Source organism: Zingiber officinale, chromosome 5A (genome assembly GCF_018446385.1).
Source record: "Zingiber officinale cultivar Zhangliang chromosome 5A, Zo_v1.1, whole genome shotgun sequence".
Taxonomy (NCBI): domain Eukaryota; kingdom Viridiplantae; phylum Streptophyta; class Magnoliopsida; order Zingiberales; family Zingiberaceae; genus Zingiber; species Zingiber officinale.
In genome coordinates, this window is record NC_055994.1 from 69750357 (window position 1) to 69766491 (window position 16135).

Here is a 16135-nt window from a genome sequence, read left to right on the forward strand (position 1 = left end):
TCTAGAAAGCACAGAGGCGCTCTGGATCGATCCGTGGATCGATCCAAAGCCTCCCCGATCGATTGGGAGCAATCCAATCGATCGGGATCCGACCGTTGGCGTCGATTTAAGCCGCAGGCGTTCATTTCCTTCGGAAGAACTTCACGGATTGATCTCAGATCACTTCAGCGCTTCCACAGCTTCTCCACAAAGATCAGTTCGCCAGTTCTTGAAGGTTCTTGGAGGTTTTCCAAGTCAAGAGGCGGATCTACAGCTAAAGAAGAAAGCTAGGGTTAGGGTTTCTATACTCATTGTAAGCTTTTGCTTGTATTTGTGTATCCTTTCCCTTTCTTCTTGTAGTGTGAACTTGTAGGGCTTTTCCGCCTTCGGTAGTTACCGAAAAGGAGTGTTTATTAGTGGAGGTGTGTGTGTGTGCGTGGATCCTTGGACTTGTCACCTCTTGTGAGGTGGATACCAAGTAAAATCACAAGTGTTAGCGTTGTATGTTTTTGTTTCTTGTATTTTCACTGCACATCTTCGAAGAAACAAGCAACGCCAACCACGAAGCGCACGACGAGCTATTCACCCCCCCCCCCTCTAGCTACTTTTCGGTCCTAACAGAAATGTTTAATTTCCTTAAATGGTTTCTTTTTTCCTTTTCTTTAAAAACCCACCCGTGCCCTAACCTTAATCGCCGAAAACCTTCCTCTGCCTCTTGCTACGCCGAGCAATGCCGAAGCCTCCTTCTCCTCCCCAACCGACACCTCGAGCTGTTTTCCTTCTCCTCTGCTTTCTAAAGATTGATCCACCGCCGGCCGAGAGTCGCAGCTTTTCTTCTTCCCTGTGCCCTAGCACCGGCGGCTTGTTTCTCTTCAACCTCTGCTGCCCGTCGCCTCCTCGTCGTGGAGATCCCAAATCTTGCCGAGGGTTTTGGTCTGAAGCTCGCCTCTGCTCGGTGCCATCATGTCTCAATTGCGCTAACGACGATCGACCCACCGTCGGCCAAGCCTCTTTCTTCCCTGCTCTGAGTTTCCCTCAATTCTGATCAAGCAAGTGACGACCAGTCCACCGTTCGTTAAGCTTCCGTCACCTTCACTGGTCGTCGATAATTCAAGCATCCTTCCGGCCATGCCCTTAATCTCTCCAGCCAGTATATGGCCGCGGGTGGTTGATGGAAGACACCAGACCCCTCTATTTCGGTTAACCCCTTATCTCTAAGGTTTGTGCTGGACATCTTTTCTTGCTCCGCAGTGAGACTCCTGACTAGAATCGTTGTTCCAACCTGTGAGTGCTAATTTGGGGTATTCGATTGGGAAGACAGCAGTTCCACTTTGCTTCGATCATGGTTTACCGGCAGCAAGTATCTCCGACCGTGAAATCTGGCAACAATAACTTCAGCTGAGGGTCAACAGAGATGTCTTCGAATCTGGGTAAGTTGTGGATGTAATTTCGAATATGGACTAGATTTAATTTTAGTTGTGGCATGGTTAGGTATTCTAATTATATTTAGATGTGATTTGTTGCTTGGATGGATATGGATATACATCATATTATGTTGGAGGTTTTATAATCTATTGTTACTTGGATAATTAGAGATTAGTGGATTTAGAATGATTTATGTATTAACAAAAAATTATTTTGATTAATTGGTTATCCATGTTCATGATTGATAGTAGCATATGCATGATCAATAGTTGGATTGTTAGTTCATTCTTATTGGTAGGATAACCAATTATATTGATAAGAGCTAATGGATTAGTTGGATTGCCAGTTCATGTCTTGATTGGATAATTGGAGTATGTTAACAAGAATGGTTAACTAGTTAAACTGGATTAATTCATAAGGAGATTAGTTGTGAAAGAAATGTTGGATCATTAAATGGGATTAATCTATAATCATGTTCGATTGGGGTTACTCTAATTAGGTGGGGAGTTTATCTAGCTAGTTACTTTATATGTAATTAGCTAAATATATTATGTGATTGACAGGATTCTGATTCGGGACGAGCACTTTGACGGGAGCTAGTTTAGCATGATCGACAAAAAAAGGTGGGTACTTCTTATCTTGATTATGTAGTTCTTTGAAGTTAGTGCATGAGCTACCTTTGGATTGAAACTGCTTTTACCTTGACTCCACTCTTATTTTTCCTGTGTTTGATACTTCCACTCGATCTTTGAGCTACTCATTTCTATGTATATACAATCTCTTGTTGACTTCCATGATATTTAGCAGATACTAGATACCATGCTTACTTGCTTTAAATGTTTTTTATTTACACACCTTACTGAGCATGCTGGCTTCATGTAGCATACCTAATTTTTTGCTTCTATTAGTATGATGATTGTTGTTTATTTATGTACTATATTGAGCATGTTGGCTTCATGTAGCATACCTAATTTCTGCTTATCTTTGTATGATGGCTGTTGCATTTGGCACATCATATCATGGCATGCATGTCAACGATAAATTCTCCCTTGCGGTCGAGAGAGTCGTTGACCAGGGGCGCATCCTCGGCCACTCGAGAGAGTGGTAGTTGGAGTTGATGTCGCTTGTTTTGTCGTGCTTCCACTCGGTCACTCATAAGTAGTGATAGCTAGAGTTGCGAGCAGCAGGGACCCCCGTCGCAGACGTAGGTAGTTAGCTACTATGCAACTGTCCCCTTGGCCACTCGAGAGAGTGGTAGCTGGAGTGGTGTACAGTCTGACCTGACCTCTCGACCATACAGGGGTCATGGTGCAGAGAGGTGGGTGGGAGTGACCATCCATGTATACACTATTATTATACTTGCTTTAACTGCTGCTGTTTACATATGATATTATTGCTTACTTACTATGCTTCACTTATGCTGATATGTGTCCTTATGTTGAGATATGTTCTCATTTTAGGTGTTTAGACATTGATTTATGTATTGAAAATGTTTGTATACCTTACATGTTACCTCCGTAGTTATGAGCAGTACGGTAGGAGATTAGTAATGCTTTTGACCTTCTATTACTAGCATAGGATATGGTTTCAGGTATGAGCATTTATTGTGATTTTATTTTAGTATCTGCTATTTCCATTTTGACACTGTATACTCTTGGCTCACTTTCTACTTGGATATTGTTTTCATGCACTATCTTTCCTTTACCCGTTGAGTTCCAATACTCACCACCTCGCAAATTGATTTTCTTTCGCCAGGTAACAGGAGATGATTGATAAGTTGCTTGGAGAGCCCCGGCTACCAGTCCCACGTCACACTCGAGGACAGTCACTTTTCGATCTTATTTCTATTTGATAGTATAGTGAATTTGTGCATTTTGTTTTTCAATAATTCGATGTGGATTTTGGAGTCTATTGTGGTGGTTGCAAGTATTTTAGTTAGTGACTTTGTTGGTTTTACATTCGTATTATTTTATGATTTTTCACTGCGTTTACTTTCAGCCGTGTGGGCTGTTATTATACTGTGTGGTTGTGTGTTTACTTTTAGCTGTGTGGGCTTATTATACTACGTGGTTGTGCTTATATCCAACTGTGTGGGCTGTTGAATATGTTATTATGTATGTGTGTGTATGTATATAGGACCCAATTGTCACCGGTACAGGGGAGTTGCTGTCGGATTTTTGTTTGGCAGGGACTCTTCTGGGGCGTGACAATTTTTGGTATCAGAGCATGGTTCAAGTTAAATGCTGGGTTTTGTGTTGGGATTTCAATCTTGTTTTGATTTATAATTTTTGAGTTAATATGATACCAATTTTTGGTATCATAGCAGGTTTACGATATCTGCTTTTCGTGTTCTGGATTTTCAAGTAATCTGATACCAATTTAGTGGTATTAGAGCATGGTTCTAGTTCAAATGCTGGGCTTTGTGTTTTTGGGATTTTGATCTCTTTTTGATTTATGATTTTTGAGTTAATCTGATAGAAATTTAGTGGTATCAGAGCTAGGTTTACAATGTCTATTTTCTTGTATTTTGGATTTCGTGTTCTGAGTTTTCTCAATGCGACTTTTAGAGTTTTGGGACCAGACAGCAGCAGGAATCTCCAAGCTATAGGAGGTATGTGGTATACTATTATTATACACTTTTGTTGTTACTTGACTAGTTGTTTATACCATGTAGGACTGGTGTTGTGTCAGTCATTAGTTAGCTCAACTAGCATTGTGTCCATAAGTAGCTCAAGACCTTAACCATATGATCATTTACTAAAGGTCTTGAAATCAATATTTTAGATTAGAGTATTCGACCTTTTTGTCGACAATTATCGGAGGACATTATACGGTTATGACTATGAGATTGTGGTGATATTCTCTGATGGGTAGACTTTTAGTCTAGAGTTTGAGTGACCATTTGGATTTTGGATTGTAATTTTTGTACTGTGGATACTTGAGTATTTGGAAGGATAAAGATATAATTGGTTTGTCTCACTAGAGATTATGTTAATAAACTTCCCCACTAAATATTATCTTTGCAGTGGTACGACATGGACATGCAATGTTGAACCATGGTGGATATATCTAGGTTTATTGACAGTGGGTGTTAAAGGTTGGATGATGCCAATAGTTTGAGTGCTTTACATAGTTGTTGGAGGATCTTTTGATAGTGGATTATGGATTTTAGTAGTGATTTATTCATAGTGGGTTAGATAGTAGCATGGAAGCAGCGGAAGCAGAGTGAGCTCATAACCCACAGAATAATATCTTACGGTTGGAGATTTGTTCATGATATTTGGTTGGAGTAGTATATGAGTATGATGCTTGGTTGTTATCCTTGGATGAGGATCCCTGAGTTGAGTAGTAAATTTGGGAACCAAATTTTTATTAGTGGGGGAGAATGTAAAATACCGAACCAGATAATAATTAAATAATAAGGTTTAATAGGCAAATAGCGTTAACGGAATTTTTAGAAATTTTCTAGAAATTTTTCAGAGCTTCTATAGCGTAGGCTAAGGGGATAAATTATTGGGTCAGGGTAAAACTTGTTTAAGCTACCTAATTTAAACGAGAAAATGTTTAATTTCCTTAAATGTTTTCTTTTTTCCTTTTCTTTAAAAACCCTCCTGTGCCCTAACCTTAATCGCCGAAAACCTTCCTCTACCTCTCGCGACACCGAGCAACGCCAAAGCCTCCTTCTCCTCCCTAACCAATGCCTCGAGTCGTTTCCTTCTCCTCCGCTTGCCGAAGTTTGATCCACGATTGACCGGGAGTCGTAGCTTTTCTTCTTCCCTCTGCCCTAGCGTCGGCGGCTTGTTTCACTTCATCATCTGCTGCTCGTCGCCTCCTTGCCGCGGAGATCCCTAATCTCGCCGAGGGTTCTGGTCCGAAGCTCGCCTCTACTCGGTGTCGTCATGTCTCAATTGCGCTAATGACGATCGACCCACTGTTGGCCAAACCTCTTTCTTCCCTGCTCTGAGTTTCCCTCAATTCCGATCAGGCAAGTGACGACCAACCCATCGTTCGTTAAGCTTCCGTCACCTTCACTGGTCGCCGAGAACCCAAGCATCCTTTCGGTCGTGCCCTTAATCTCTCTAGCCAGTATATGGCTGCAGGAGGTTGACGGCAGACACCAGACCCCTCTATTCCGGTTAACCCCTTATCTCTAGGGTTTGTGTTGGACATCTTTTCCTGCTCCTCAGTGAGACTCTCGACTAGAATCACTGTTCCAACCTGTGAGTGTTGATTTGGGGTATTCGATTGGGAAGACAGCAGTTCCACTTTGCTTCGATCATGGTTTACCGGTAGCAAGTATCTCCGACCGTGAAATCCAACAACAATAGCTTCAGCCGAGGGTCAACATATATGTCTTCGAATCTGGGTAAGTTGTGGAGGTAATTTTGAATATGGACTAGATTTAATTTTAGTTGTGGAATGGTTAGGTATTCCAATTCTATGTAGATGTGATTTGTTGCTTGGATGGATATGGATATACATCATATTATGTTGGAGGTTTTATAATCTGTTGTTACTTGGATATTAGAGATTAGTGGATTTAGAATGATTTATGTATTAACAGAAAATTATTTTGATTAATTGGCTATCCATGTTCATGATTGATAGTAGTATATATATGATCAATAGTTGGATTGTTAGTTCATTCTTATTGGTAGGATAACCAATTATATTGATAAGAGCTAATGGATTAGTTGGATTGCCAGTTCATGTCTTGATTGGATAATTGGAGTATGTTAACAAGATTGGTTAACGAGTTAACCTGGATTAATTCATAAGGAGATTAGTTGTGAAAGAAATGTTGGATCATTAAATGGGATTAATCTATAATCATGTTCGATTGGGGTTACTCTAATTAGGTGGGGAGTTTATCTAGCTAGTTACTTTATATGTAATTAGCTAAATATATTATGTGATTGACATGATTCTGGTTCGGGACGAGCACTTTGATGGGAGCTAGTTTATCACAATCGACAGAAAAAGGTGGGTACTTCTTATCTTGATTCTGTAGTTCTTTGAACTTAGTGCATGAGCTACCTTTGGATAGAAACTGATTTTACCTTGACTCCACTCTTATTTTTCCTGTGTTTGATACTTCCTCTCGATCTTTGAGCTACTCGTTTATATGTCTATACAATCTCTTGTTAACTTCCATGATATTTAGTAGATAATTGATACCATGCTTACTTGCTTTGAATGTTATTTATATACACACCTTACTGAGCATGCTGGCTTCATGTAGCATACCTAATTTTTGCTTCTATTGGTATGATGACTGTTGTTTATTTATGTACTATATTGAGCATGCTGGCTTCATGTAGCATACCTAATCTCTGCTTATATTTGTATGATGACTGTTCCATTTGGCTCATCATATCATGGCATGCATGTCAATGATAAATTCTCCCTTGCGATCGAGAGAGTCGTTGACTAGGGCCGCATCCTCGGCCACTCGAGAGAGTGGTAGCTGGAGTTGATGTCGCTTATCTTGTCGTACTTCCACTCGGTCACTCATAGGTAGTGATAACTAGTGTTGCGAGCAGCAGGGACCCCCGTCGCAGACGTAGCTAGTTAGCTACTATGCAACTGTCCCCTCCGCCACTCGAGAGAGTGGTAGTTGGAGTGGTGTACAGTCTATCACTGACCCGTCCTCTCAACCATATAGGGGTCATGGTTGATAACCATGATTTAGCTATATTAGTTTGAATCACAATGCATGTTTTTAGTGATCCTTTTCATAGATTAAATCCACATTTACATCATAATTCATAATTGCATGTGATTTTGGACTTTAATGCAAATTAGTAAATTTTCATGGTATTTGATGCTAATATTTGCTTATTATTTTGTAGGCATCAAATGGGTCATGGACCCGATCAGATCAGGCTGCACTTGGGCTCAAATCAAGGGCTAATCAAGTCGATCAAGCCTCGGAGCATTATAGGCCATTCATCCAAGATTGAGCAGATCTGAGTCATCCGTTGAAGATCTGGCCCAACCAACCTAATGAGGAGCAGATCTCATCCGTAGATGAAGATCCAGGAAGTTTGATCCAGATCAGAGACGATCCAACCGTTGATCAAGCCCCGAGAAATCTGGACCGTCCGATCAGATTAGGAGAGGTTTAAAAGATTTGAGAAGCTACAGTGTCTTGCGGGCTCGGTTCGCGATTTTGCTACAGTGCCTTCATCTTCTTCTTCGCCGCGACGCCGACGCTCCCATTCCTCGATCCAGATCCGTTAGCTAGATTTCTTCGACGACGACGATCATAAGCTGCCGGCGTTCATCTTCCGGTGATCAGAGAGTGTTGAGAGAGGTTTCTCGGACGCGACTCAGGTTCTGCTCACTGCCGCGATTCCGATTGTGGAGGTCTCCCAATCGGCGATCTTCGCATCCACCAGAGCTTAGAGGGAGGTCTCCTGAGAGCTACTGGACCTTTTCCGATCTTCATTACGCAGCAAAGCTGGGTCGATTTGGCCGATCGATCTGATTTGCGACTCAACAGAACTTGAGCTCTGTTTCTTCGGCCGATGAGGTTTCCAGATGGATGGAGCTTGAACGGAGGTTTCCGTGAGCTGTGAGTGCCCTATGGAAATAGCTAGAAGCTTGTTTGATTGTTGTTGAATGCTTATAGGGGTTCCGAGAGCATTTCTGTTGGTTTCACAGCAGATTGGAGAAGTTGAGTTCGGGATTTTGGTTTGTGGAATGCTAGGGTTTAGATTTCCTTGTTCTTGTCTTTGAATTGTTCATCAATTTGCTCAGATCTTCAGATCTGATACTTTCTCTTGCAATTTCAATTTCGTTTGAGTTTTTATATTACAGATTTTGATTTTGTGCTTACAAATCCAGATTTTACTAACCCATTAGAATTGATTTAGGTTCTATTATGTTTCTGAAAATCTATTACTGCTTGTTTATAGGTTAGGTAAATTTGTTAGCGATTCCTTGCTCTATACAATCAATCTTGTTACTGTGATCTTGTTTTCATGTTAAATGCTACTTGAGTTTCCGATTATTACCTCTATTTCGCATTATGTTGTTGAAGATTGAATGTTTAAGTTGATTGAAATTGTGAATTGATTGTTGATTTTGTCCAATAACATTGTGTTTGAACTCTTGAGATTAATTGTTGATTGTGATTGAGAATTGAAGATTTGGAAAGTGAGATGAGTATAGAATTGGATTATAATGGTGAATGCAATGTTGATTTCGGTTCACAATTGTCTTTAGTTCTTGAGTTTAATGGCTACTGAGAATTTGAATGCTTTGTTATTGTGAATTGAAAGGGTATGTGTATTAATTAACTCATTTGATGAGATGATACTTAAGAATCTGAATTCAATTGCGTTTATCTGAAGAGAAGGAAATGGATCATGTTTAGATGAGAGTTATCTTTCTTTGATACTATTCTTGATCAAGTTGAGATTAGATTTTGATTGGAACCGATAATATGATTCATACACACCTACTAGTTATCCTTGGAAAAATACGACTTGGGACTCCTTACTACACGCATTTTCTTTAGCTTAAATGGGTTCCAATCTTTATTAATTTGGAGCGCCTTGTGACATGCAAAAAGGCCGATACCAAATTTTGGCGCCGTTGCCGGGGAACAACTAACTAGTAGTGTGTTTATTTTAGATTGATCATTGAGTGAGTTTATTTTGTTAGCATGTTGATTGATTTGATTGCTTAATTCTTTTGTATTTTCATATTGGGTTGTTCTTGAATTATTAATTGCTTTTACTGTTCATGGTTTCATGAGATTGAAACTTTATGCTCTAGAATCTTCAACATTGATTTGTAGTGTTGTTTTGAAAGAACAGGAGATTTCTTTAGCATGGATCCATATTTTCAGAATTTTGGAGGTGTAATGGAGAGTTATCAGTGTTTTCAACCTGAGTATCAAATTTACCCAAATTTGGATCAACAAAATAGGTATGAGTCATTTTCAAATGGTTTTAACGCTAATTGGGTGGATCATTCATGTTTCAGGTATGAAAGTGCACAAGGACCATTTATTGAGCCATATCCAACTTACCAGAGTTCATATGGGTTCCAAGAAGTTTCAACAAATTTTATGCCACAACCTTTTCAACAGAATGATCCTCAGATGGATGAATCAACATGGAAACTCAGGGAGATGATGCAACAAATGATTGAACATCAAGAGCAACAATTCTCAAGGATACAGAACCTACAGTCACAGTTAGATCAAATTGCATCATCCATCAATCAGCTGCAAGCACAAAACTCCAGTGATGAGATGGAAAGTAGCGATTCTGTCAGGCCTGACTCTACTTCCATTAATTCACATGATTTTTCTAATATTTTTTGTGATGATTATGTAATTATGCAAATTTCTGATCCTAATGATTTTGTTGTTGAAGATGTTGTTAGTGATTCAGGTTCTGAACATGTTTTTGAAGATGATTTAAGTGTAGGGGAATGCTTACTGGAAGCATTACCTCAAGAATCACCAAGAGTTGAAGATGTAAGTGTAGGGACTTGTGCTATGGAGCCAAGCACCCAAGAATCACTACATGAGGATGAACATTCACAAGAACAAGAGCTTGAGCCATATCATGATGAAAAGGAGGTAACAATCACCACTCCAGGTACCTTTCAACATGAAAAGGTGAGTATTTCTTGTGATTTATCAGAATATTTCATTGAGGTACCAATTGTAGACTTTATTAGATGTGATTCATTCATTGATATATTTTATACCCACACTAATGTTCTTCTATTTTCTTTTAATCCCTTATGTGAGCGGAAGGGATTGTATTTTAATGATGTTGTAGGAGAATACAAGCTTCCGGAGTGGATGCTTAAACTGAACCGCCTCCGACCTCCAGAAAAAGCTTTTGATGGAAAAATGGTAAATAACAAGGAATTGATTGCAACCAAAAGTACTCCATTACCGGTGTGGATTTTGTGACTTAATATTCTTCGACCACCGGAATTTAAGGGGAGTTGTTTCCAATTTTGTTTTCTTATGCATTTTAATTCATGCTTTGTTAATAAATTCTTTTTGTGCTACTTTCCTTAATTTCATTCTTACATTTGCACATTTACTTCCATACTTTGCATTTTGTTTAATACATAGCATTTTATTTTGAATAAAAGTCTTCATGGAAATTTTCTAAGTAATATTTTTAAGATGGTAAAAGCTTCTTAAATTTGATCATCAATTTTAGGTCATGTGACATGATTGGATGTTTTTCTTACATGATATTGGTTGATTTGGTGGTGGATTCCAATTTGATTGATTAGGCATGATTGCATGGATATTACCTAGAGAGGACCACTTTAAGCCTAAACACTAATTTATCTTTGTGTGACATGCATTCATAGCAATTGAACTCTAGAACTTGCTTAGTTTCTTTTCGAAGTCACAATAGGATATGTATGCATGGAAACGAAGGATTGTTTTCATTCTTATTCCCTCATTAATTCTAATTCTTTCCCCACAATTTTCTAAAAACATTTTCATCCAGCATACTAACTCTTGATAACTTTGCTTGTCATTCTTTTGTTGAGAGTTATGGATTAATTTCTTGATGAGTCAATTCGACCAAGATGTGGATAAAGGTTAAGTGTGGGGGAGAATTGCATATGCTAGAGGTTCATGGAGGAATTTAATTGTTTGGAAGTTCTTGAACTTGCGAATTTAAGTTGACGGTTGCAATTACTTGGGGTTCAATGATGCTGAACAGGTTTGGGCAAGGTTTTCATTACTTGTTTCAGTTTTATTGAAATCTGAGAAGCCCTGTTTTGTGCCAAATTATTATGTTATCCATGATCAGGAAATGAATGTAACTCAAGCTCCTATCATCTCAATGCAAAATGATTTTATTCTGCATCTAGTTCTGGAATTAGTTATTGCTTCTTTAAATCTGATAGAAGTTTTCTTGGATTTAAGTCGAAGTTGATACTTTAAAACTAGTTATGAATTTGTATTCTGATTGATGCCAGTAAAGTCTACACTGAATTCTGGAAGATTATGGAAGTTGAGATGGCACTTTTAAGTCATTAAGGAATCGGGAATTGTTGTATAAGTTACAATTAGTTTTGTGCCACCAAAACCTGTTAAATCCAGAGAATTAATACTTACTGCTTCTGCACTGAGCAATCAAAATGAAATTTGATTTTAGGAACTGAAATGTAGAAATCAGGTGTTGTTTGAAAAGAAAAGTAAGAAATGGTGATTTCTTTATCTAAACAACTTGTTGCAAAGTATGGAGCTGATTAAAAATCTGCACTGGTACACAATTTGGACAGCAATAAAACTGCACAGATTTGAGTTTCTTAAACTGAGTTTCTGAGAGGCTGATGCTGTGCCAAATGATTCTCTGAAAGTTTCAGCTGATAGCTGTTAATTAGTGAGAAAGAATTGGATGTTGGCTGTGGAGTTCTAGATAGGAAATTGATATAGAAAATGGCTGTTATTTTTGAAACTCTGTTCTGAAATCTGCTGCTGATTTCAGAATTCAAAATTGAGCTTCATGTGATTTTCGAAATTCATTCATTGTATAGAGTAGTTTTGGCTCAGAATTTTCTTTGCTAGTGTTGGGAAAATAACTGAAGGGAAATCTAATGGCTTTCAGTTATAAAAAAAAAAACATGAGAAGGCAGAGGAAAAGTTGCTGTTGGATTTAGATTTTGTTGCTGGAATTTTATACAATGCAGAACCAAAAATTTGGAATTAAAGTTTCATTAATGACATGTTTGATACATGTTGTGTGCCAAATCCTGATGTTATTTCGGATTAGCATTGTTAAGGATTTGAGTTCCAATCAGTTGAGTGTCAAATGAAATGTTCTCTTTAATTTAACTCTACATGAGTCGAACTTCAATTTCTTCAAGTGTTATTTTCTGAAACTAGAAGCTGAATCAGAATTCTGTGAATCTTGTTCTTTATCTGTAAATTTGCAACAATTTGGAGATTTTGTGTGCAAAGTTTTCTTCACAGTGTGATCATTAAAACTCCAATTGAAGTCTTTCCAACTAGCTGTAGTTTGCTAAAGCTGAATCAATGAAATTATGAAGTGGTGAAATGAAGGTATCAATCTCGGTTTGCTGTGCCAATTTCTTGCTGCGAATTTTTGACTAGTTAAACACTTAGGTGGAACATGCAGTGTGGGTTGCAGAATTAAGTTGTTGTGTAGCAGAAATTCTAATTACAAGGGTTGATGATAATAATATCATGTGGCTCTATGAAGCTTATTTCTTCATGACTAAAAGCTGTCCAGAAAATCTGATTGTGTATCAAGTTTGTATCAAGATTCAAGGGTATAGAAGCAAAAGGAAATTGAAGATGGCAGAAACAGAAAGGGAAACAAATTCAGCAACAAAACTTGGTGCAGAACGTGAATCTGCAGGGAAATGAAAGCAAGGCAAATTACAGAATTTCTGCAAACAGCAAATAAACAAGAGATGTGCAAGTTTGTGTCAATCCTTCAAGCTGTTTCTGATCAGAAATGTACTGATGTCTAGCTACTGTCACTTCAGTTTCAAACTGAAATTGTAATGCACTGAGCTGAAGTTACAGTAAAGTCTAATTCTGAAATTGAAGACTATAGTTACAGAATTCAGGAACTGGCTTCAATGGTTTAAAATTTGTGTTTGCAGAAATTTTTTGGAAATTGAATTCTATGGTTCTGAGATAATTAGTTGCTGCTGTAAATAGAGTTGCGAACTGTTTGAGTCTGTGAACCACGTTTTTCAACATTCAAGAGATTCATTTGTTGATCAGGAAGAGCTGTAATGATCTGTTTTTTTTTTTTGCTGGATTTAAGAATAAGCTGAGTTGAAGTTATATTGAAGTTTCATTTCTGAAACTTAAAATCAAAGTTGCAGAATCTGCATGTGCTGAACTCAGGAGCTGGAACGTTACAGATTTGGTATTGATGCTGGAATTTTGGTGGCCGGAATTTGTGTAAAACTGAATGATCTTCAATCTGCATTTGAAAATTACAGTGCAAAACTGGAGCAAAAACAGGAAACAGAATTCTGGAATTGAAACTCTTTTACTGAAACCAGAAATTGAATTGGAATCAATGTGCCAATGGTGTGCTAATTTTTCCATGTGATTCTTAAATTAGTAAGAAATTCAAGTAGAGTTGTTGTGTTCTCAGTGTAAATTATCTACCATTTTCCATGAATTGGGAATCTCGAATGGGATGAGTTCTGAAAATTGAAGACTGAACTTGGAAATGCAGAAAAATATTAGTGTTGTATCAAGCTAGATTTGTTCCTTGAATTTGGTTTTTCATTTCAGATTTTGTGCCAAATATGTGTGCTCTTTTTATGGTACAAACTTTTCAATTTAGTTGCTGATCAGGAGCAACTAAATAATGATCTGCTGAACTTGAGAATTTGCTTTTAAGATGAATTTCCTGGTACTTGAAGCTGTGTTCTGCAAACAGTACTCTGATTCTGGTTTCTGCTGATCTTCAAAATTGCTGCATTGCCAAGCGATATTCTCTCCTATTTTTTTTATCCTTCAAATCTTGATTAGAAGTACCAGAAGTTAATTGAGAATTCTGTTGTGGGCATTAGTATAGAAATGAGTTTCATCTATAGAGTACTTTGATATCAATTCTGAAATCCTTAAATGAGAAGTCTTTAAATGAGTACTTTGGGATCAAAGCTGAATGCAGTTCAGCTACATTCTGAGTTGTAGGAAGTTTGTTGTTGTTGAAGACGTTTTTTTTTGTGGAATTGTGTGATGCATCACTTCTAATGATTTTGACTACGTGAAGTGTTTTGAATCGGAATTGCATCTTGATTGACATTGGATGGAGATACTGTGTATAGAAGAATTAAAACAAAAGTTTGATGTTTGATTCTGCCAAAGATAGAAACAGAGAAATAGAAAGAAAAATCTGCAAAAATGAGGACAAGGTAATAGTGGTTTTAAAATGTATCAAATGGATAACATGTGATGTATTTTATTGCCCGAGACGACCAATGCTTTAAGTGTGGGGGAGACAAAAGAGAAGAGGTTAGCTTGATTGAGTATCAAAAGAGTATCAAAGTTGGAGATAGAGTATCAAGATTCTATGTTTGCATTCAAATTGAAGGAGAGGTTAGCTTGATACTTTGAAGTGGTAATGACAAATGGTATTCATCTTATACATCAAAATTGGTCAACTCATCAAGTATATTCCTCCAATACTCTTATCTCTCATTTTCTTCATTGAATTATTTTCTTTTGCCATTTTATCCACTTTAATTGTTCTTCTTGTTTACATTTCAATTCTTCATGATTAAATCCTTTTGATTCATGTATGCTATGTTTTATGGTGGTGGAGAATTAGAAAATAAGCAAGCTTATGGTAGTGAAATGTTGTGAGTTGCATTGAGTGAGCTCCACATATATGCAATTTTGAGTGTGAGGGCTAGAATAGGTGAATACCTTGTGAGTTTGCAACTTGCTTAATTTTTCAATTGGTTTGAAACTACCATACCTACTGATTATTGTTTGGATTGTGTTCATGATTGTTTGTGATCTTTAAGATGACCTTAGTTAAATGCTTTTTACTATCTTCTAGGTATTGCTAGGGGATTTGTGTAGAGATGATTTTAGGTTTTCTTGACTTGTACGGGACGTCCAAGATTAAGTGTGGGGGATTTGATAACCATGATTTTGCTATATTATTTTGAATCACAATGCATGTTTTTAGTGATCCTTTTCATAGATTAAATCCACATTTACATCATAATTCATAATTGCATGTGATTTTGGACTTTAATGCAAATTAGTAAATTTTCATGGTATTTGATGCTAATATTTGCTTATTATTTTGTAGGCATCAAATGGGTCATGGACCCGATCAGATCAGGCTGCACTTGGGCTCAAATCAAGGGCTAATCAAGTCGATCAAGCCTCGGAGCATTATAGGCCGTTCATCCAAGATTGAGCAGATCTGAGTCATCCGTTGAAGATCTGGCCCAACCAACCTAATGAGGAGCAGATCTCATCCGTAGATGAAGATCCAGGAAGTTTGATCCAGATCAGAGACGATCCAACCGTTGATCAAGCCTCGAGAAATCTGGACCGTCCGATCAGATTAGGAGAGGTTTAAAAGCTTTGAGAAGCTACAGTGTCTTGCGGGCTCGGTTCGCGATTTTTCTACAGTGCCTTCATCTTCTTCTTCGCCGCGACGCCGACGCTCCCATTCCTCGATCCAGATCCGTGAGCTAGATTTCTTCGACGACGACGATCATAAGCTGCCGGTGTTCATCTTCCGGTGATCAGAGAGTGTTGAGAGAGGTTTCTCGGACGCGACTCAGGTTCTGCTCACTGCCGCGATTCCGATTGTGGAGGTCTCCCAATCGGCGATCTTCGCATCCACCAGAGCTTAGAGGGAGATCTCCTGAGAGCTACTGGACCTTTTCCGATCTTCATTACGCAGCAAAGCTGGGTCGATTTGGCCGATCGATCTGATTTGCGACTCAACAGAACTTGAGCTCTGTTTCTTCGGCCGATGAGGTTTCCAGATGGATGGAGCTTGAACGGAGGTTTCCGTGAGCTGTGAGTGCCCTATGGAAATAGCTAGAAGCTTGTTTGATTGTTGTTGAATGCTTATAGGGGTTCCGAGAGCATTTCTGTTGGTTTCACAGCAGATTGGAGAAGTTGAGTTCGGGATTTTGGTTTGTGGAATGCTAGGGTTTAGATTTCCTTGCTCTTGTCTTTGAATTGTTCATCAATTTGCTCAGATCT

At 38.3% G+C, this 16135-nt stretch overlaps 1 long non-coding RNA gene across 1 annotated transcript; it reads left to right on the forward strand.

The window, feature by feature from the left end:
* The first annotated feature begins 1275 nt into the window (after nucleotides 1-1275).
* Nucleotides 1276-3341, forward strand: LOC121982880. The gene is made up of 3 exons (XR_006112309.1): nucleotides 1276-1409; nucleotides 1968-2027; nucleotides 3160-3341. It is a non-coding gene; the product is annotated as an uncharacterized LOC121982880 (long non-coding RNA).
* Nucleotides 3342-16135: the final 12794 nt, after the last annotated feature.